The 21,183-nt window shown below is 47.0% G+C and overlaps 1 protein-coding gene across 4 annotated transcripts in view; it reads left to right on the plus strand.

Moving 5' to 3' along the window:
* The first annotated feature begins 5,747 nt into the window (after positions 1–5,747).
* The window catches only part of ZHX2 (zinc fingers and homeoboxes 2), a 74,296-nt gene continuing 58,860 nt past the window's right edge, over positions 5,748–21,183 (plus strand). For 2 of the 4 annotated variants that reach the window (XM_063173591.1, XM_063173583.1), the window contains exon 1: positions 8,220–8,782. The gene's annotated coding sequence lies outside the window, so the exon portion shown is untranslated. Of the gene's footprint in view, positions 5,821–8,219; positions 8,783–21,183 lie in introns of those variants that run through there. The other 2 variants (XM_063173611.1, XM_063173592.1) reach the window with 2 other exon arrangements.

Here is a 21,183-nt window from a genome sequence, read left to right on the forward strand (position 1 = left end):
CCCGCAGTGAGGTCATAACTCAGGGCTGATCACATCACAGCACGTTGCCATGGCAATGCTTGAACTGTCACAAAGGATGTGCGCTGTGATTTCACAGCAGATGGGCTGTGAGGGAGGAAGCCCTCATTTAAATTTTAAAAATTGCTTTAGTAATTAGCAAGAGCAATAGAAAAAAATTAAAAAACATTGAAAAGAGAAGAAAAATCCCCAAACTGTCACTCTCAGCTAAGGTTATAGCACTCACGTGAGATCTGCAGGCCATCCACAAGAAAGGCCAAGCTGCTGCTCCAAGTTCACTGAGCTTGTCAGGTCACTGATAAGTCCAAAGAAGTCTGGAGCCTGCTTGGCTACAGGAGGCCCAGAGCAGCAGTGGCTGAGCAAAGCCCCCCTGGTGCATCAGTGCATTTCAAAGCCAGCCACCCCTCACAGGGACCTGACAGGAATGGCAGAGGGCAGGCAGAGGCTGCCAAAGGCTCCATTAAAACACTGACTGCCCAACACAAGTCAGTGCAGTGACAGCCTGACTTCAGAAGTTTTTAGCAAGGAGCTGCCTCTGTTATTTCTATGGACCTTCTTAATGAAGCACAAAGAGCACACAGATGTGCTTGCAACCTTTCAGGGACAAGGTGGAGTTTTACTCCTCAAAGGTAAGAGTGAAACACCTTGGCTCCCTAGGTTTCACAGCCCAGCAGCACAGACCCTCAGCAGCCTATGCTGGCCTGGTCCTGCACCCTCACAACTGTCCCAGAACAATAACCCATCCCCACTCTTGCCCTGGCACTTGGGAACTGAGATCAACAGTGAGCACGGGAGGCAGAGCAGACGGTGTCGAGCTTTCCAGACAGCCATGGTGCAGCCCTGCTCCCTCCTCGGGCTTCTCCATCCCTGGCAGAGGTGACCTTGAGGCAGCAAGGCCTCGGGTCCCATCCTCGTGGCCACCACAGCTCACTGCAGAGACGCCAACATCCCCAGCTCCCCACAGAAGCTCTCTAACACATGACAGCAGCCCAGCAACCTCAAGGCAGAATTAAATCTCTCTCCCTTCTGCCTGCAGCAGGCAAAGCACGTGGTGCTTCAGAGACCTTGGGCTGAGTCCTCATATTTAATGGGGAGAGCAGACTTCAATGCAGCTTGTTCCTTGTTCATTCAGTGACTAACTGTTGATCTCTGTAAGAATAAGCCAGATGGTTCCCGTGATAAGTGATCAGCTCTCCTGGAGTTTTTGAAACAGAAAAAGACAGATGCCTGCGTGCCTCTTGCCAGGACCCATCTTAAGCTCAGGCGATGAGTGCAAATGCTTGGGGAGGTTGTGTTCAGGGGATCCTCTCCATCCAGGCTTAGCAACTAATCCTCCCCATCAGCCCTTCTTCCAGGAGAGGAGGCATCTTGCCTTGTGACAGCTTCCCCCAGCTTAAGGACACTACAAATCATAAGATCAGCCCTTATAATTGGATCAGACCTTGATATTGTTTTCCTTTTCTGTGCATTCATGTTAACATCTCATTTTGCAGACAGCACATCTGATCGGTGCTTACTACTTCAGCTTGCATTTGCACACGCCGGTGATTGAGAACACTGATAGGAGCGACAAAGCCTTTTAGCAAAGGAGAAAGCTTGCTTTGGGAAGCTGTTTTGCTGGGCTGGTGAAAAAACCCCATCAGGCTAAAGAGCTTTGTTTCTCAGCCATTGATGTGCACACCACCGGTCAAGCACCACTTCCTGCCCTCAGCAGGATCAAGGTCTCCGCAAGAGAGGGGAAAACGATAGCAGTGTTCGTCTGCTGACTTCTTTTTTATTTGTTTTTACCTTAATTTCTCCTTCTGATTGTATAATAAGCCTGATTCCATTACTGAAGTGGCATTAAAAACAGAGAGCCAGTAAATCTCTATGCCCATGCAGGGTTAGGAGAACTGGGTGGAAGAGGAGATGGGAGCAAGGTGTAAAATTAACAACAGAAGCTGAGTTTGGTTCTTCCCAAAACCAGCTCCAATGCAGTAACTTGGTCCAGCAGCCAAGGGCTGGTTCACTGTCCTGGGAGAAGCAAACACATCCATTCCAAAGCTCACAGCCTACCTGTTTGCTGCTACGTCCTGTAGGCAAAACTCCACTTATCTCACAGAGTTAGGCCAGCATAAAAATGAGAAACATGTAGCCATGCACTCAACAGAAAAGACTTCTTTTATTTGCATGCCCGTTGTAGTGCTTAGAGGATGTACATTCCCTTTTATGATATTTATGCAGTACCTTCAGAGCAAAAGTCCGAGCTGTACCTCCAAGACAAGGAATTAGATCTGTAATGCTGACTCAGCCTGCAATTTCACAGGATTAAACAGTCAGAAAAAAACCATTAAACTGAAAAAGACTGAAATGTATGTGACAATACATATGTCAGACACTCATATCCACACTGTAAGAAAACTACCCATCAGTACACAGTTCATTATGTCTGACCAAGGCATTATTTCACAGACAAGACTGCAACTTCATCTGAGGACTTTGTGGAGCAGATGTCACCTTAAACCCAGAGACGGTGCACGAAGGAATAGAGAGGGCACTAGATTTAAAGCAAGCAAGTACTCTGCCCTCACTTTGCTGGGAAATTGTGCATGCATGTTCACTGTGCTTTGTAATCAGTGTGGCTTTCATTGTGCTATTAATTAAAAAGAGAAGCCTTATGCAAAAGAAATTTAAAATTGCAAATTTCCTTTTGCATATTCTGCAAAAGCAATTTCCATTTTGCTATGTTACCCCGCGTCATGTTAATGTTAGGTTTTTATAAATGAATACTGAGACTTTGTAAGAGTATTCCAATTGCATTCATCACTGATACTTTTTTAATTGCATGACTTCCCAAGGAATCGAGGCTTTTGTAATTATAAACTCTAATCTTAAACACCATTCTGCCATCTCTCAGTACATCTTCGATCATTTCACTTAACTCCAAATAAATTTGACAGAATCAGAGCTAACCAACCAACTACAAGTCTCCTGAATGACAGCATCCAGGTAGAGATGCCACACAGCCTGCTTGTCCCACTGCCCAAGATTCAGAGGAGGAATGTGATGACCAGGTCAAAAAACATTCACAAAACCAATCTCTGTGCACTGTATTTTGTGCCTCCGTGTGGGAAATGCCAAGTCAGACACAAGCAGGTATTCTTGGAGTTAGATGACACAGTGTGAGCAGCTTCTCTAGCAGGAACATCGAACACACACCTGCTCAAATAGTTGTCAGTAGTTTATTCATATAGGATAGTAATAACAATTGCTCCAATTTTAAACCCACATCCTCTTCATCTTAAATACAGTGAATTATGCCTCATTTTTAATGACCTTCCAGATCCTAATTTGTGTGGCACCATCCACAATTCTGGGGAAGGTGGGCTAAGCCTCACTGTGGGCCTTACTTGGTGCAGAGATCTCTTTGGCCACAGGTTAAAACTGCCTTTGTTACAACCCGGGTTTAAGGTCTGAAATCCCACACCTGGCTCCCACCGACAGCCCTTTTTTGCACTTGAATCGCCTAATCAGTCAAAGAACCTTCTGCATTTGGAAATGCAAGAAAAGCTAAACAGGCCTCGAAGGACGTGTCACTTAGGACAACAGCAAACAGATGATTTTTCACCTGCTCTTCTATTGATCTACCCTTTCAAGAACATTTTATACTCAAAAGTATAGTCGTCTTACTAAAACACTTAGGCTTGTCTCTTTTCTAGATCGTAGAAAAGGAATTTAAGACAGTAAAAAAAATGTGTATCCTGGAGGAAAATCTTTGTGCTCTAAAATAACTTTTCTTTTTTTTTGCACACGAGTATTCAAAATTCAGAAACGTTTTCAGGGGTGGACAGCTACTGAAGAGTTAAACACAATGTATCCAGAAATATTTAAAAGACAAAGAAATTTCCATTAAAAAATATCAAAACCACCAACAGCTTTCGGGACGAACACCAGAGTTTGATGAGTATCAGCAAGATTTAAGGGGCACCTTCCGTGCCCCAAGTGCAGAGATTATACCCAAGCTTGTCCCTGCCCAACAGCCTCCCTCTGGAAAGCGAAGTTAGCAGGAATCTCGGGGCTGGAGGCAGCAAGGAAGGAATCCATCCTGTTATCAAGTACTTACAGAGAGAGACTATACTCAGTCAGGCAGTCAGAAACACGCCTACTCAGATAAGGGTATCCCTGCAAAGAAATCTCTTGACACTGCTTTGACATATTTACGTTCTTCTGCGATTATTCAGTTGCAATAACTTAGAGCTCCTCGTCTGACACTCGAACACGAGCCAGTCCCCAGCCCGACACGGGGAAGGGAAACAAAACCATGCCCAGTGAAGTCCCTCAGCCGGGCTAAGGGCTGCAGCCCGGCCGACCTGCTGGGTCATGGGGCAGGGTGAGAGCCGAAGCAAGCCGAGAATTAAAGCCTGTAGAGCACAAAGAATAGAATTAAAAGATTAATCTAATGAGATCTAATCAAAGATACCACGTCTAGATAGCACATCCCTGAAGTTACAGTGAGATTATGCTACTCTTAAGTCTTATTAGCCACGACTTGTTGGAAGGTGTGCTATCTAGTAGCAAGATACAATCGGTAAATTATTTCTTTTAATTAATTCATTGAAGTAAACAGAAAATAGCCTGGATCCTATCTGTCTGCATCTCTTTGGAAGAAAGGCAAAGAGTTCAACGGCAGTTTTAAATTGGGGAAAGGATTCCTGCGTTGCAGCAGAGGAGCAGAGATTGCGGTAGCATCCCTTGGAAATACACACCACCTTCTTCAAAGCAACACAAAAAAAAACCCACCGCCTGAAGCCCACCCGAAAGACTGTGGCTTGGAAAGCCTGTATCGCAAGCCGAAGATGAAGAAGTGCGTCCCACCTCCCCAGGTAACCTGTCCCGCTTCCGAGGGGCAGTCCCACGGCAATGGCACAGCCTCATCAGACCCTGGGGCTGCCGGCGCCGTGCCCACCGCGGGGTCAGCCCCCGCCGCCTCTACAGCAGGGATGCGATGCAGAGATGCTGGTCCCGTCCCCACGTCCTGGAACGAGGGTCCAGCCGCTGCCCTCCCTACACGGGGAGCTCCAGCCCACGGGACGCTGGTCCGAGGCTCCTCACTCCTTGCCCCTCTATCATGGGTCCATATCCCCCTCGGCGCCGCCACCGCTCGAACCGCCCGGGGCCGGGGTCCCCCGCTGCGCCCCCGGCTCCGCCTGAACGATCGGGAGGGTCCGCGCGGTTGCGTCCGCGGAGCGGGCAGGGGAGCGCGGCGGGGACCGGCGATGCCACGGGCCGGGCCGGGCACGGGCCGGCGGTGTCACCGCAGGGAGCGGAGCGCCCGGCGGAGCCCCCGCTCGGGGCAGGGGGTGCGTGCCGGGAGGGCTGGAGGGGCTGAGCCGCGGGAGGCGCGCCCGGACCGGGCGGGCCATGGGGGGGGCGCGGCCCCGCGCGCAACTTTCCGCCGCGCCGAGGGACCCCGGCGGCCGCGCCGGCGGTGGTATCGTATGCAAATACGCAGGCTGACGTCAGAGATCATGTGGGGTTTGGCGTAGATCCCCGCCGATCGAGGGCTCTTTTTTTTTTCTCCTTTTTTTTTCCTTTTTTTTTTTTTTCTCCCCCTCTTTTTTTTTCTTTTTTTTTTTTTCCGCGGCGGGGCAGGGCCGGTGCGTGCGCGCGTGGCGGGGCGCGCGTGTTCCCCGCGGGCCGGCGCGGCGGGGGCGGGGGGCGCGGGGTCCCGCGGCCGCGGGCGGCGCACGGAGCGGAGCGGCGCGGAGCGGAGCCCCGGTGCCGCTCCGCCCGGGACAGTCGGTGCCGCCGCCCTGGGCGCAGGTAGGAAACTTCCCAGGCGGGGCCCCCTCCCCCGGTGCGCGGCGCTCCCCAGCCGCCCCCTCCCTGCGCACGGACGCTCGCCGGCGCTCCCGCCCCGACCGCTCGCACCCAACTTTTCCTCCTGCAGAAACTGTCCGGTTCCCTGGACTTCGGCGGGGGCCGGGAGGTGGGGGGGAGGGCGGGGGAGACCGCCGGGGGTGGGAGCCGGGAGGGCTGTTCGGGGTGGGCTGGTAATTATTTTGGCTACGTTTTTCATTTTTGGCCGTGCAGCCTCCCTCCCCTCGCCCTTTTTCCGCTCCCCGCCGCCTCCCGATCGCAAGTTTGGGCGAAGGGGGAAAAGCAGGAGTGGGGGGGAAACATGTCTACGTTTGTCTATGTCGACATCAGCAACACAAAATATGGCGTCCGCTTTCGACAGGGCGTTACGTAGAGGCGAGCAGGGGATTTTGTCAGCGCGGTCCCTGACGAGGAGCCGCGGGCTCCCGGGCCGGGGGGGCAGAGCCGCCCCGGGGCGCGGGAGGGGCCCGGCGCCGCCGCCGCGCGTGGCTCCGCGCCCGCGGCCGCACTTGGCAGCGGTTTCTTCTGGTTTAATTTTTGGTGTTTTTTCCTTCCTCCTGCCCTCCCTCCCCTCTTTGGCAGCCCCCCTCCCACCCGTGACACCGCGGTCGTGGCGCGGGTCTCGCTGCCGGTAACTGCGGGGAGCGGCGGCACCGAGCCGGGACCGCGGCGGGGCAGAGCCGGGCGCCCCGCTCCATCCCTCCTCCACCCAGCGAAAGGCTCTGCCTTCCCGTGGCATTTTATTTTCTCCGGAATGGGGAGGTTTGGGGAAATGCAGGCTTTGGCACGTTATATCCACTTTTTTTTTTTTTTTTTTTTTTTTAATGAGAGGTGACTTTCCCGTTTGTTTTAGCCGGTTTCCAAAGACATCATAGACCTGTCTTCTTTTTTTTTTTTTTTTTTTTTTTTTTTTTTTTCCCTTCTCTCCCTCTGCGATGAAGGCGACAGGGAAGGATACTGATTTCCCCCCCTCTTTGCTAGGACTATAACTTGGAAATGACGCAGGGAAGTACCTGTCTGACTTTGGGGGATCCCTGTACCCAGCTCTTCCCTGAGCACTCCGGTTAGTTCTGAGCCTGGGAATCCCTCCGGAGGGAGACGGCCGGGAGGCGGGGCATGGCTCTGATTTCCTCCCCCTTGGCTGCCCGAGCACCTCTCTCCGCTGGCGGCTCCCCATCCTTTCTTGGGGCAGGTGCTCCTTGGAAACCCTGCGAACTTGCGAACGTCCTGCCGCGCAGGGGAACACAGCAAAAGTTTTGGATTGGAAGGTGGAGAGCACAAGGGGAGAAAACATCCTCAGAAGTAGGAATGGGAGGGAAGAGTAGGACTCCTGGCTGGGTGGGAAGGGTGATGAGGATCGCTGGGCATCGGCCGCTCCTGCCTGCCGGGTCCCGCAGCGCGGGGAGCAGCGGGCAGAGTGCCACAGCGTGCATTGCCTTGGGAAGCTGCACGTCTCACAGCTCAGGGACACGGCACAAGGCTGTCAGCGAGGTGCCTTTTATTTTTAAACTACTGGTGAAACTTTGTGAGCGGTGTTTCCCTCCTGGCCGCTGCTGGGTCGTGGAGGCACAGATGTAACTAGAGGAGGTCTGATGTCTCTAGCAGAAAGCTCATTCATGCAGCCTTTCTGGGAAATGGCGTGTGTGTTAGAAGTGGTGCGTGCTGCCGTGGTTTTATTAGAGCAGTAGATGAGCAATATTATTGTTTAAGAGGTATCTGTGTCCAGAGTGCTTTGCCAGGGTAATACATTTCTGTAGCGGTGAAGCCTTTCTAATGTAGATGTGGCTTCAGTATGTTGTATGAACTCAGCAGCTCTTTGAAACAGAATTGCAGATTGATTTCTGGATGAGGAAAAGCAAGGTACTGGCCAGCAATTGGGAAGAATATAAATGCTAAGAATTGGCTGGTCATTATTTTACTTTTCCCTCATATGCATGTTTATCCCCCCAGGCTTCTACAGAAAGCAATGGCCAAGAGCTGTCCCATGTTTGTCCTTTCTTCTTGTATCCGTGATAAACTCAGTGCCAAAAAGTGGATAGGTGTTTATAGCTCAGTCATCAGCCCAAAGACCTTGTGATTGCTCACCTCTGTAAAATGACGTTTTTCCTGCCTGTCCACCCAAGAGTTCAGCTGTCAGAGTTTTGTCGCACAGGACATTTCCTGCTGTCAGTGTCTGAAAGTAGCATGCTCCTTCCAGTCACTTTGTCTCAAAATTCCACTTGCTTTTTTCCTTTTTACTCTAGTTACAATCAGAAATTTCTTGTCAATATCTGTAAAATGAGTAACCCATTATATGAATCAGCCCAAGTTTGTAGTGTTTTTTCTTGTGGGGAGGGGAAAGTTTTATTGTGTTTTTATTAAAAGTCGAAAAAAGCCAACATTACATACAGTAAAGTTACTGGCTTCTTTTTGCATTTTCAAACCAGTTTCAAACTGCTCCAGGCTGGAATGAGAACACAGCAGGTTTTGCTGATCCTCATAAAAGACAAAGATTTTAATGCCAGACGTGACATCACTGTATTTGCATGTGTGACATCTTCAGGTTTTGTTTCTTTTTGTTTTACCCTAACTTGGATGGTTCTCAGAAATGCTATTTGGAGTGTCTTCTGGTTGGGATGTTTTGATCTATGTCTAAATTAGTTTTCTTTGTGTCCTCTTAAGGAATGGAAACATCCTCTGAAAATAATAGAAAAAGTATTTTAATTAGAATTTGTTCAGAAACATGCAGTGTCACAGCTGAATTCCCTGAGATTTCAGCATGGCTGTCAGGTAAATCTGCATTTACATTTTGCATGGAGTGTAATTGTAGTTTGACTTTCTTTCAGGTGTGAGGGTAATTCAGCAAGTATGTTCTTTCCCTAAAGGTTACTGCACATCTACATGATGCTATTTGCTCATACTGAAAGTAAGTAATAAACAAAAGTTGGCATTAAAATAATCTATAAAGCTTTAAGTTAAAGCCATTATGATTATTGCTGGTCTTCTGTCAGGGTGTGTTTACATGTGTCACATCAGCTAGAACTAATATTTGTGGTTAGTTTATTTTATCAACCCTTCAAAAATGGATCTGAAGTTTACGGGATGTAATGATACAGTTCAGTCCTAGGGTAGCAGTAAGTTGGTTTTTTTTTCTGAAAAGCTGAAAGAGCTGTTGATTTCCAGAATGATTCAAATACTTTTCATATGGAGTAATATTTGAGAGTTTGGTTTGTGAAGGTGTAGAAAAATGGAAATAAAATTAGTTGGGTGCTTGGAAGATGAAGGGAGCAGTGTTCAATTCCAGCCTTGCCTTCCAGAAACAGTTCAGAAATCACCAAGCCAGCCCTCTCCCCAAAACCACCATGCCTTGAGCAAGGCAGAAGGGTTGTTTGGTTGGTTGTTTTGGTTTTAAAAAGTAGCACTGGGGGTTGTCGTAGAAATGTTGTGAGTTGGAAAATAGACAGTGCATTTGGCAAGATCTTTTCGGAATCGTGGGACCCCATACCAGTTCCTACAGTGAAAACTGAATGTCCATAAGCTCAGTTTATGTAGAATGACTGGGATTGTGAGTCTGCTGGTGAAACTGAGGGAGAGGTGTGAAATGATTTTGTGTATTTAGCACTGCAGAAGGCTCAGATGGCCTGGTTTTGTTAGTGAGCAGAGAGAGAACACACAGGCAAGGAGGGAAGGTTTAGGTGTTGGCAGCGAGGAGGGGACTTCAAAAAAGTCATCCTGGGAGATTCTGCTAGCTGAGGAGGTGGATTATGGTGCAACATCTCCTTGAATTCTTGGATGAGACTGCAGGTGGCCTGCAGTGGGCAGTGCCCCAGTGGGGCTCTGGTGGGAAGGCTCTGTCAGTGCTGGACAGAGGGGAGCATTTGCCATCCCGAGGGGACACAGGGGAGGAAGGGTTGGGAAGCAAATGGGGAAGAAGGAGATCTAGAACACCTGCATGGTTAGAAGTCAGGAGTGGAGGGGGTGAGCTTGCAGTGAGTTTTGACAACCTTTGGCAAATTGGCTGGAGGCGAGGGCACATGCTGGGTGCTGAAAGCAGGGCAGGGGTAGGGAATTCAGCTTTGTTCTGAGAACAAGCCTCCCCAGCACCGGCTGCAGTTTGTGTCTCCTCCGCACTGTTCTCCAGTGGGGACCTGATGTAGCAAACTGGAGCCTGCTCACCACTTGCCTACCTCTCAAACTATTACAGGTTTATTGAGAGGAATTTACAGATCTCCACAGCTCCCACCCACACAGACTGCAGGGTGAACAGTACCATGCAGTCCCGGCTCAGCCTTGGATGCAGTTTCCATCTGCATGGTTCAAAAGCTCTGAAAGCCTGTAGGCCTCTGCCTTTGTCTGGGATTGCCCAGCCTGAGGGTTGAGAGGGATCTTTAAATTGTTTCCTGATGTCCAATCTAAGCCTACACTCTTACAGTTTAAAACCATTGCCCCTTGTCCCATCTCTACAGGCTTTGGTACAAAGTGAGGCTGTATGTGTTTAATACCTCATTAGGCAGGGTACTAGGTGCTTTGGTCTGGTCTGCATCCCACAAGCACATCAAGGACATTCTCCTTGGGTGAGTGTGCTGATAATGGGTTTATCATCCCAGCCCTGTCTCAGTAGGTGACACTGGCAGTAATGTCCCTTTGCTGGTGTAACAGCCCTTCCACTCACGCCTGGGTTTGCCAGCACAGCTGCTTCAGTGCATGTCCCGCCCTGGGCTGGTGCAATGCATGGCAAGTGTTGGTGGTCCGGGCCTGGTGTGGGATGTGCCCATGCAGACATGCCTGCTCTCATGGGCTTGTTCAGCTCTTGTGTCTGCACATCCACCCTGTGCTCTGGGAAACCTCCAGCCTCACTGCTGGAGTGCAGCCCCCGTTCAGTGCAGCCCCTCCTGCTGCTGCAGGCAGGGGAGGCTCTGGATTACAGGGATGGGCACATCCTGGCAAATGCAAATTGTTCTGTGCAAGTCACAGAGTTTCCTCAAGAGCAATATTACCTGCCCACCGTGGCTTTCAATTCACTTGGTAAATTCTTCCACAGCTTGAAATTCATCTTCTTTCCTGGAAAAATGTTGCAAGATGAAAAGCAAAGCTGCTTGCCTTGCCACTTAGAAAACTCGTAGCTTTGGCTTTGCAGAGAAACAGCCCTCTACTTCTCTCCCTCCTTTATGAAGTGACATTTAGAGACATAAATCTTCAGTGTTAGCTTTTAATCTGTAGCATTTTGATGCTGTGATCTGCAGTGTGGTCTCAGTTGGCACTGATGGAGGGGACAATTAATTTTGTGTGAGCAGTGGGTTGGGTAGGATGGGAATGGCTTGCACTGCTTTTCATTTCTTTATTGAGCCTATGAGAAGTCTGAAATCTTGGATTTTCCTTCTTCCCCCCCCCCCCCCCAATTCTTCCTGTCCTGACCTTATTTCCCCTCCTAAATACTAAATTTTTTTTTAACTTGCAACCTCAAATTACCTGTTTATTTTGGCTTCTCTTTTGTAGTTGATTGTATTGTGTTCCCACAATTTTTAATAAGTGTTAAAACTGCTTATTTCATTCACTGGAACGTAAAACAAACAAAAAACCCTCCACCAACAAACAAATAGAGAGAGATTTTCTTGCTCCTTTTGAGTCAGTGGCCATAACTAAGAAAGCTTCAGATTCAGTGTTACTTAACCTCTTGTCCAGTTTGATGGAGGAAGTGGAGGAAGAAGCCCTTTGAGCAAAACTGTATAGGGAAGAATGTGATTCCTTTCATTTTAAGCAGAATCTTGTTATTTATGGTTTGTTTGGGTTGTTTTTTTTTTTTTTTTTTTGAATACCACCCAAAAAAAGCAGATTCTGAGCTGCTGCTGAAGGCACTCTCAGAGAAATTTAATAAAATATCAGTATGTCTCAAGATCTCTGTATCCCTCCTGCTGCCTTTCTTGTGTGTGTTCACTTTTCTCACTCTAAGTTTTGGACATTTATTTTTTACATTTCTCAACCTAATTTCATGCTTATTAGTTTCAGTTACTTTATGTTGCACTTTACTTAGATAGCAGAAGTGGGAAAATACTTGTTCTTCTTCTTAAATCCTACTAGCAGGACAAAAATCCAAGAGGATACACCAGTTGGAAGCCGTTAAGTTTTGTAGGGTTTCGGAGTGTGCTGGGTGGTGGCCTGGGAATTGGTGCAGGGAGGTTTTTGCCTCCTCTCATGCCAGTGAGAGCCAGTATGAAGCAGACAGCAGCAGCATCTCCAGGCTTTGCTGCCGGGCTGGCAGAGCACTGCTGATTCACTTTCACACAAAATGAAGGAAAGTCCTGATGGTTCTGGCCTGGAGTGTTTCTGGGGATATTCCTTCCCCTCCCCTCCTCCTACCACCCACCTCAAAAGCAAATATGTCTTGTTGTGGGGTTTTTTTTTCAGCATCCTCTTGAGCACAAACTGTCAGGCACCGCAGGGAGTTTTTCCTTGTCTTTTGTCTCTCCAGAAACTGATTTATTTAAATGATATGCTGGGAGCACACTGCTGTTAAAGCCTTTGGTGCTTGTTGTCTTCCAGGCTTTGGTACAGCTTTCTTGAAAATTGTGGAAGATGGGGTTATCCCAAACAATCCTAGTTTCCCCTGAAGCTGTTTTTTTTCTGCATTTTTCCAAATAGATTCCCCTTCCTGGCCTTCTGTGAGGAGTGTTGTTCATTTCCATGTGATTGAAAGGCGAGGAAGTTGTTTGAGTGCTCAGCTCCCTCCCAGGGAGAGCACTTGGCTGCCTGGCTGGGAGTCCACATGACTGTCACTGCTCCCACCCCTGGGACCAGTACACCAGTGCCCTCCTTTTGCTCAGCCAAAGGTGGTTACAGAGTCCTTTATCACTCATGTATTTACTATCTATTTATTATCTGGCATCCCTACATCATGTCTTGCAGCCTGTCACCATTATGATGCTGCTTTTCATAACCATCAAGTAATATTCAGTACCAGCAGTCATGACCTTGCAGTTGCAGATTTTTGGGATCTGTTTTTCTTGTCTCAGGGCTTTACATCCTTTTTTTTTCTTTTTTCTTTTTTTTTTTTTTTTTTTTTGAGAGACAGTAGCCCTTTTACCTGAGCTTTAACCTAAGGCACAGGTCCTTCCAACCTGTGCTCAGGTAAAGTATTTTGCCAGGAAGCTACCAGCTCCACTGTGGGACTTTTTTGAGAGCTAGGTTTAGTTTTCTTTGAGAAACCAGCTGAAAAAGCTGGCTGATGATGTTGAAAATCTTCACGTGGGGTTTTCAAACCAGAGAAAGTGCCAGGGGTTGGAGGAGAAAGTGCCAGTGCTGTGTGAAGAGTTGGCAAATGCATTGTGCCCATGCCAGGGTGCCAAGGACAGGGCCTGGTGGCCTCTAAGGACCTGCAGGATTTTGCCCACCTACAGCAGGTAGGAAGCTTCCAGGTGTACATGGTGATGAAAAATTCAAAGTGCTGTCTAAAGAAGCCTCTACTTCTCTCTGCCTGTCTAGGATTCTTCAGCATAAGAGAGGAGTTGGCTCTACATGTGTTTTAAAACAATTGGAGTGACAAGAAAGAATGATGTGTTTGGAGTGAACTGTTTTCTTTACTACTTTTAAATTGGCATCTCTTGAGAGCATCCTTACAATTTCACTATTGCTAAAATAGTTTTCTCAGGATATCCCTCCTCTGTGTATCTGTTGGCATCTTGTCTGTGTGCCTTGGTGATGTCGAGGGGGTGATGTGGTTTGGGAAATGCTGCTCAAGGCAAACACAAGTTTCAAGATCCACACTTAATCAGATAAAGGAAAAAAAATCTTAGCTCTCCGAAGGATTTTGCTTTCAACCATAAATATACTTGAGTGCCTTAGATTCTGTTTGTTTGTCCTGTTATCCTGGATCTTAGCCTTATCAACTTATTTTTATGTGTTTACTCTCTGTGTGATGGTCCAGGAGAGTGTACGAACACTCCGTACATGTCCAAGTCAGGAGAGGAGTGTCACAATGTATTATTTATGCTGAAAAGAGCTTGTACATAGGAATGATCTTAGCTCCAGCCCCATCTCTTCTCCAGCAGCAAATCAGAGCACTGAGTTGGTGGATTTAAAGTTAATCTCCTGAAACCTGAACTGCTTTTTCCTTGCTCTGTTCTTGCCCCTTGGTGAGTAGTGAATGGTCTTGTTCTCACCACAAAGTGCTCAAGGGTGAGTGCTTTCAACTTCAGAGTTTACTGCCCTAGGGTGCAAGGGGTGAGCAGGCACCAGACAGCCTTTACCAGCTGGCTCCAGTTCTGTGCTGAGCCCTCTGCTGCTTACTCTCCCACAAAAATTCTGGGGGACTTAAATATAAGGTTCTTCTAAATTAAAGAAAATGTACACACAAAAAAAAATATGTACAAATCCCTGTCTGTGCCCCATGCTCAGTTCAAAAGGAAGATCATTGTTGAGCACATGGTTTGTATTTTTAATTTCTTTGTGGTACCCTCTTCCTTCACCTCTCCCCCTACCAGTCTATTCCCACCGTGACATTTTTTTGGGGGGCTCAATTTGCATCCCAACAAGGAGCTTGCTGTGGCAGGGTGCTCACAGGACATGGAGAGCACCTTTCCATCTGTGGGCAAAGCCTGTTGTGGTGCTTGATGGAGACAGGGATCTGCTTTGAACTGTGCTGTTGAATGGGAAAAGTGTGTGAGGAGATTCTGGGTATTTAACACAAGCTGCATCCCAAAATTTGTGGTGGTGTAAATGGTATGCAGTACTGTGTGGCAAAGGATTTGCGGCTGTTTTACTTACAGATGGTAGCAGACAGCAAGAGGGATGGGAATTATCACCTGGGCTCTGCCACACTTCTAGCTTTGAGGTATGTTGTGTGGAGTGGTGTGAGTTGTAGGTTGATGCATTTTGAATGGTGTATTTGCACAGGAAACCTGAATTCATACCTGAGTTTCCTCTCTGTATTGATTTCTGCGGCCAAGGTGGGAATTTGATTGTATTTTTCAGTTTTCTGCCTTGCAGTCAAGGCATCCTTTCCTATTTGCCTTTCCCTGGCACAAGCAGTAGGACCACTTAGACTGGTTCATGTTTTCAGCTAACATGCTTTAGTTATTTTAATTTTTTTTAATCTGCCTGTGTTTTGTTCATTCCTGTGTAGATAGGGGTTTTATTTGTTGCTTCTCTCTTGTCCTGATCCTTTTACTGAGTCTCAGGGTGGAGGCTGCTCTGTGTGTTGCAAGGTCACTGCTTGGTTTGTGCATCTGGGCCCTGCTTCAGCATCTCCCAAATGTGTTCCATGCTGAGCTTCTGGCACAGGTTGGCTGAGACACCCTTCTCCTGCTCAAATTCCTGATTGCTGCTCTGCACAGCAGTGGAAAGGGACTGTGATTTGCAACCCTTTAGTGTTGTTCTCTGCAGCTGACAGATACTCATTGTGGAACATTCAGCTTCTGCTGTGGCCCCTTGGCTTGTTTGGGGTTGCAGCTTGATAATTTTTGGCTAGTGCATGAATGGCTCGTGTCCCTTTGCTGTCTTGTAAAATCAGTAAAAAATAAGTTCTCAAAGGGTTGGAAACAAAAATGTAACACGCACTTAACATCACAGTTTTGCTGGAGGAGAAGGTAAAATGTCAACTTTTTTTTTCCTTCTTTTTTAAATGAAACAGGCAGATAATAGGAAGTTGATTAAGAAACGTGTGAGGTTGGGTAGGTTGTTCTGATCATTAAAGATTTTTTTTTCACTTGTCTGCTGTTTTAAAATATTTGTTCTTAAATTATGCAAAATAGAGTGTGTGAGTGAGAAACAGCCCAACACACATCTGAATCTGGCAGGGTTCTTCCTTTGTAACATTTCATCCTTAGTGCGATTTAAATTAGTTTAAGGTATTAAAGTCTTTAAACCAATGTTTAGGATCACTTTAAAACACCCCCCACTCAAAGCATGAAGGAACATTACATACTATGGATTTTTAAAAGAGGCAGTATACATTCATTGCCAATTATGTACTTTATTATTAAGTCTGAGTAGTAATTATTTTCCAGAGCATGTTTGGCAAATGATAGCTTTTAATAAAATTACAGAATAACATAATTACTTGAAATTTAACTTAATAAATTTATGTCTTAGCACAGTAAGGATCGACTAAGGTCACCTTTGATCTGCATTGAGAGCAGCAGGCAGAATCATGTTTGAAGGTGAGAAAAGTCAAGGAGCAGTTTTGTTAAAAACTAGAGGATTATCGAGGAGGTGCTGTAGGAAGCTCATTGCTTGGGTGAGAGTGGGGTGTTGATGGGGATGGTTTTTGTCTCTTCAGTGAGAACCTGGGATGGATGGATTAGGCAAATCGTAGTTAATTATTTAACAAAGGGCCCAGTGCTGCCGTTGCCTTTGACTCCTGCACTACTAAAACATCTCTGGTTTGCAGGGTGGAATTAAGACTGTAACTTTGAGATTAAGCTTTTCTTTTCCTTTTTCTATTCCCTTTGAATGCAAAGCTCTTGACTGCCAGTCCTGAACGGCTGGAACAGATGAACTTTTGCACTCTGTGCTAAGGACACTTACATAAAAGGGAGATACTCAGATTGCATCCAAGCCCAGCTTAGCTTGCTGTTGAAGGAGGTGGGTCTGGCTGTCCCTATCCATCTGGGGGTCTTCAGGGAGCCTCTCTGCTATCAATCCTTGCTTTCTCTGCAGACCCCTAGTAGAAAACCACAGAAAAGGCTTAAACTGACAAACCATATGTGATGTGAGCTGAAATCCAGGAGGCTGATTATTCCCGGGGCCAAGGACTGACGCAAACCGCTTTTAGTGTGTTTGATTTGTGGTGCTGAATTCCTGCGTGCACTGGGTCACACTGGCCACCCTCCAGAGCACAGGTGGTGGAGGGTCTCTCCACAACTTCCCTGTTTTCATTAGACCAGTAGGAAGTTACTGTGCTGGGATTGATGGACCCACATACACAGGAATGTGGAGGAAGATGGAAACAAACCTCATTAATCCTTTAAAAATCAGTGATACTGGCAGTAGTAAAATGAAGGAAATTTGAGTTTGGCATTGTCCAAACTTTTACCCAATTCTCAAAACAAAGGGGCTGCAGGACTGCAGTTGCACCAACAGCCTGGCCAGTGATGCCCTTCCTTGGTAAAGCTCCTGGCAAGCAGAGTTGCCGGAAGGTGACTTCTTGTCTGCAAGGCGCTTTCCTGTCTGCAGAGATACAGCCAGGGGATGTCAGTTCAGATATACAAAAAGAGTAAGTACAGCAAGAATACCTTTTCACCAAAGTCCTCGCTGCATCTGAGGCTGAAATCACAGAAATTGTTCTTTGAAATTGGCTGCCCAGTTGTATTGTGAGTTTGGTTTTCAAAGTGCAGCTTTGAACAAACAGTTGAGACTTTTAAAAGGCGTCAACACCCACTCTTTTTATTGGCATTTTTACATATGTGTGGCTATGGGGTGCACACACACCTGCACATAGGCATTGCATGGTCCTGCCTGATTGTTTGGAGCATTAGTCTTGTGTTTAAGACACAGCACTGAAGCCTTTGCAGTCCCTCAGATGTGCACAGAGCATCAGGACACTTGGTTCAGACCACTTCCAGCAGCCTCCATCCGTGCTGGGTGACAGCAGTGGGGCAAGGGGTTGTGTGTGGTTCTGCTGGAAGTCCTGTGATCAGCTTCTGGGTCTTGCTGTGATGGGGAGAATTTGATAGAAGGATCAAGCCATTCCTTCACATTATCACATTGTAGTGAATGGGCAAACGCTACTGTTCTCATCTTGCCTTTACCTCTGAGATCACCAGCAGCTGCTTCATTAACTATTAATGGTCTGCTCATTAATGCTGTAAAAGGCTAGGACCAATCTTGCAAATTTTCTGGACTCTTCCCCTGAAATATTTATGACTTGCTCGCTGTGCAAAAGGGCAAGAGCAACAGCAGAGAACATGCCTCCAAGTTTTGTGGAGCTTTATTAAAAAGCTCATGAATATGAAGAACCTGGCAACTTCTTACTGTGTTTTGGCTTTCTGAGCTAGTGCTGCACATCTGGCTGTACTGCTCACATCTGGCCCACTCCTAGGGGTCGAGTGGGCTGGTGGTTTGCTGAAGCATCAGTGGCAGTGTTGGATGCTTTATTGATGATCTCGGGTTCTTGTAGTGCTTTCCTTTGCATCCTCCTCCTATACAAGCACCAAGGTGGAATTGATACCTCCACAGGAGGTTTTATTACTCTTGTTTAAGTGGTGGGGAAACTGAGGCACAAAAGTTGAACATTTTGCCAGGAGCCAAGCAATAGAAAGCAGCCAGCAGAGGATGGAAATGTTTTGCCCAAAACTATAATGATACTTTTAATTGAAGTCTGGTTAGTGTGATGAAGGGGACACTCGCTGAGCCTCATCTGAAGCCATTGCTACAAGTCATTCCTGTCCCTTCCAGACAGAGCTCCTGCATCATCACAGAGATGAGCAGTGAGTAGTGAATTCCCTGGGAAGGAGCCAGTTGTTTTAGTTCTCTCTGATACCAAGAAACAGCAGGGAAGCTCTTTTACCCCTCCATCCAGATTTTGGAGATAAAACTGAGTTCATCTCATCGCTTAAGTCTACCAGCAATAAGGAGTCTGTCCACTGAATCCCAACTGCAGCTCAGCTGGTGGTGCACCCGGCAGGTTAAAATCTCTGTTTCTTTCCCACAGCCATCTGCAGAGTGAGCCCTGGTGTAAATACATGTGGGAGGCATTTTTTGGTAAAGCAGGCAGATATGCTTTAAAGAGAGCAGGTATGACTCCAGGAATGAGGACCAGTTTGTACAGTGTTTAAGATCTTTCCCACATCCAGCTGGCCTTCAGAGTGAAAAAGGTCCTCTGTGTCTGGAAGATGCAGGGTGTGTCAGGAATGGCCAGCCTTCAATACTCTTTGAGCTTCTGGGGTTGCAGGTAGTGCAGAAGTGGAACCGGGTGGCAAAATAAATCCATATCAGAAACATTCTCTGGTACAACTTTCTTGTTATTTTTTACAGTGAATATTTAATCCCACATCATATTAAGTTGCAACAGATGCTTGGTATGTCTCCTGGAGCCATTCCTTTCAATTGCTGGAGCAAAGTTAGGGCAGACCCAGGGTAGAGATTCAAAGCTCTTCACTGAAACTATGTTTAAGTTAATGTTTATTTCACACAGCTCTGGCAAGGTGAATGTGGTGACACAACTTGGTGGTCCTGCTGCATCCTGTATGATTTCAGTAGGTGCTGGTGGGACTCCTTTGTCATGCTGATCTCCTGGAATATTCCAGCAGCATACTGAATGCCATCTGCTTTTGCCCCCAAAAGTAGCATAAGTGTCTTTGGGGAAGATTTCTGGGATTCTCCTGCTACAAGAATAACACCCAGATCTTAAGCTTCTTTTGTGACTCTTTACTGAGGTAATTCCTCCAAAATCTGGAAAATGGGTAGATGCAAGAATTGAGTCTCTGGCTGTTGGCTGGTGCAGCTTTTCTAGAAAAAGCTGCAGTGGAGACTGCAGAGCAGATCACTGTTGGTTTTTAGTTACCATTGAGTGCCATTACCTCTCCTTTTGTAGAGCTGCTCCCTTCCTCAACAAAGGTATGCCTCTCAGCGTGGGCACAAAGGTTAAAGGTTTTATTAAAACCTGAGTTTTGGGAGCCTTTTCCTCACCTTTTCCTTGGTAATTAGGAGGAGTCTGCCATCCAAAACAGACATGATTCCTTCAGCTCTGAGGCTGAAGCACAGGTGAGAGATGTAAAATCTCTTTTCTTGAGGAGAGAAAAGATCAGTGTAATTCAGAATGTTAGGGGCCATGTCTTACCACTGCCAAAGGCATTGGTTGTCAGGCATCAATTATGTGGGAAAACACAGTGATAATTAACACTTCCATTAACATAGGAACTCACTCTATCCTATGAAACAATTGGAAGAAGAGGGGTTCTCAGCAGAAACAACTTTCAGTTCTTGGTATCATAACATGAACTAAACCAGTGGCTGGCAGCAGAGGAATTCCAGATGTATCCTCTGCCTGTGAGCTACGTCTCCAAGGAGAAAGCATGTATTTGTAGAGTTGGGCAAATTCCTCATTTCAGCACTTTCAGACTGAGAACTGGACTGTGCTTTAGAAAATGCTACGAATCATAATGCCTTTTCTGCTTCTGGCAATGTAATCATGTCAAGATAAAAATGATTGTACAGATTTATGAAAAGTGGTTTCTAAAGTCCAGCCTTTGAAGTGATATCTTGGCATCTAAGTGGTCCATGGGGTACTGGGAGTTCATTGGGACTTGCAGGTCTCTAGCATTTTTAGCAGAAAACAGCTGTTGATTAGCTATAACTGTGTTTGCCTGTGTCCTCAGGGGTGATACTCAGGGTTGGAAGTGTTACTTCAAGTTTTCATGTGTGTTTAGATTGGTGTCTACTCCAGCCACTAGCTGCTTTGGGTCACAGTAAATTCTGACACAAGAAAATGTTATCCAGGCCTAAAATAAAGAGACAAAAGGGCAGAACCAGAACCTGGGCAGAAATAGGGGAACAGGTCAACCAGTCAAATAAAATGGCTCTGGTTGAGTCTGCTATCAGGCTGTCATGGGACACCTGCTGCACCTGGCCTTTTCAGAAGAGTTTAATCTCCTTGGAGATGTTTTAGTTCCACATTTTTTCTAGTGATGCAGTTTATGCATTGTGCTTGCCTGGGCTTAAGAACTCTAAATTGGCCTTTTGAGTGCCCTGCTTGTACAGGTGTGTCCTTCTGCACTGACCTGATGTGATGGAGCATACAACAGTGCTCATGTACAGTTTGTGTATCAATGAAAACTGTCCTGTTGGGGGGTTTATAAAACCATTTACTTCATGGCATCAGCATCTTGGCTCTTACTTGACAGCATCTAATGGTCCCCACCTGCAGTGCACGGAGCAGCTCTGTGTGGCAAGGCACAGAGGCTGGATTTTGTATTGTGACACAGGCTGTGCTGTATACTGGGAAGTTAGCTCGCATCCCTCCCGCCTCCTGCTGAAAATAGCTCGGGGTTAAGCCATGCCTACTCTACAGACTCCTGCCAGCAGAGCTGTCCTGGCCAAGCCTGCCAGAGGTGTGATTCCTGAGCGAGGCAGGCGTGCCTGTGCTGGGGAAGCCGCCCTCTCTGCGGCCAGCCAGGGACTGGTGCTGGGCTCTGCACCACTGCCCTGCCCATTGCACAGCCTCTGGGTCACACAGGGCCTCCTCTGCTGCTGCAGCACTTCTGGGAAATCAGTTCCTGTAAGTTCCTAAAGGTGTGTTTTCAAATCCTCCTAAGTAAAACAGAGGTGAGAGATGCATTTGAATGTTCCATGTTCTCTCTTCCCTTCCTTCTTTGCAGGGTGGTCCCAGTGTTG

The sequence above is a fragment of the Melospiza melodia genome, chromosome 1, assembly GCF_035770615.1.
Source record: "Melospiza melodia melodia isolate bMelMel2 chromosome 1, bMelMel2.pri, whole genome shotgun sequence".
In the NCBI taxonomy this organism is placed as follows: Eukaryota; Metazoa; Chordata; class Aves; order Passeriformes; family Passerellidae; genus Melospiza; species Melospiza melodia.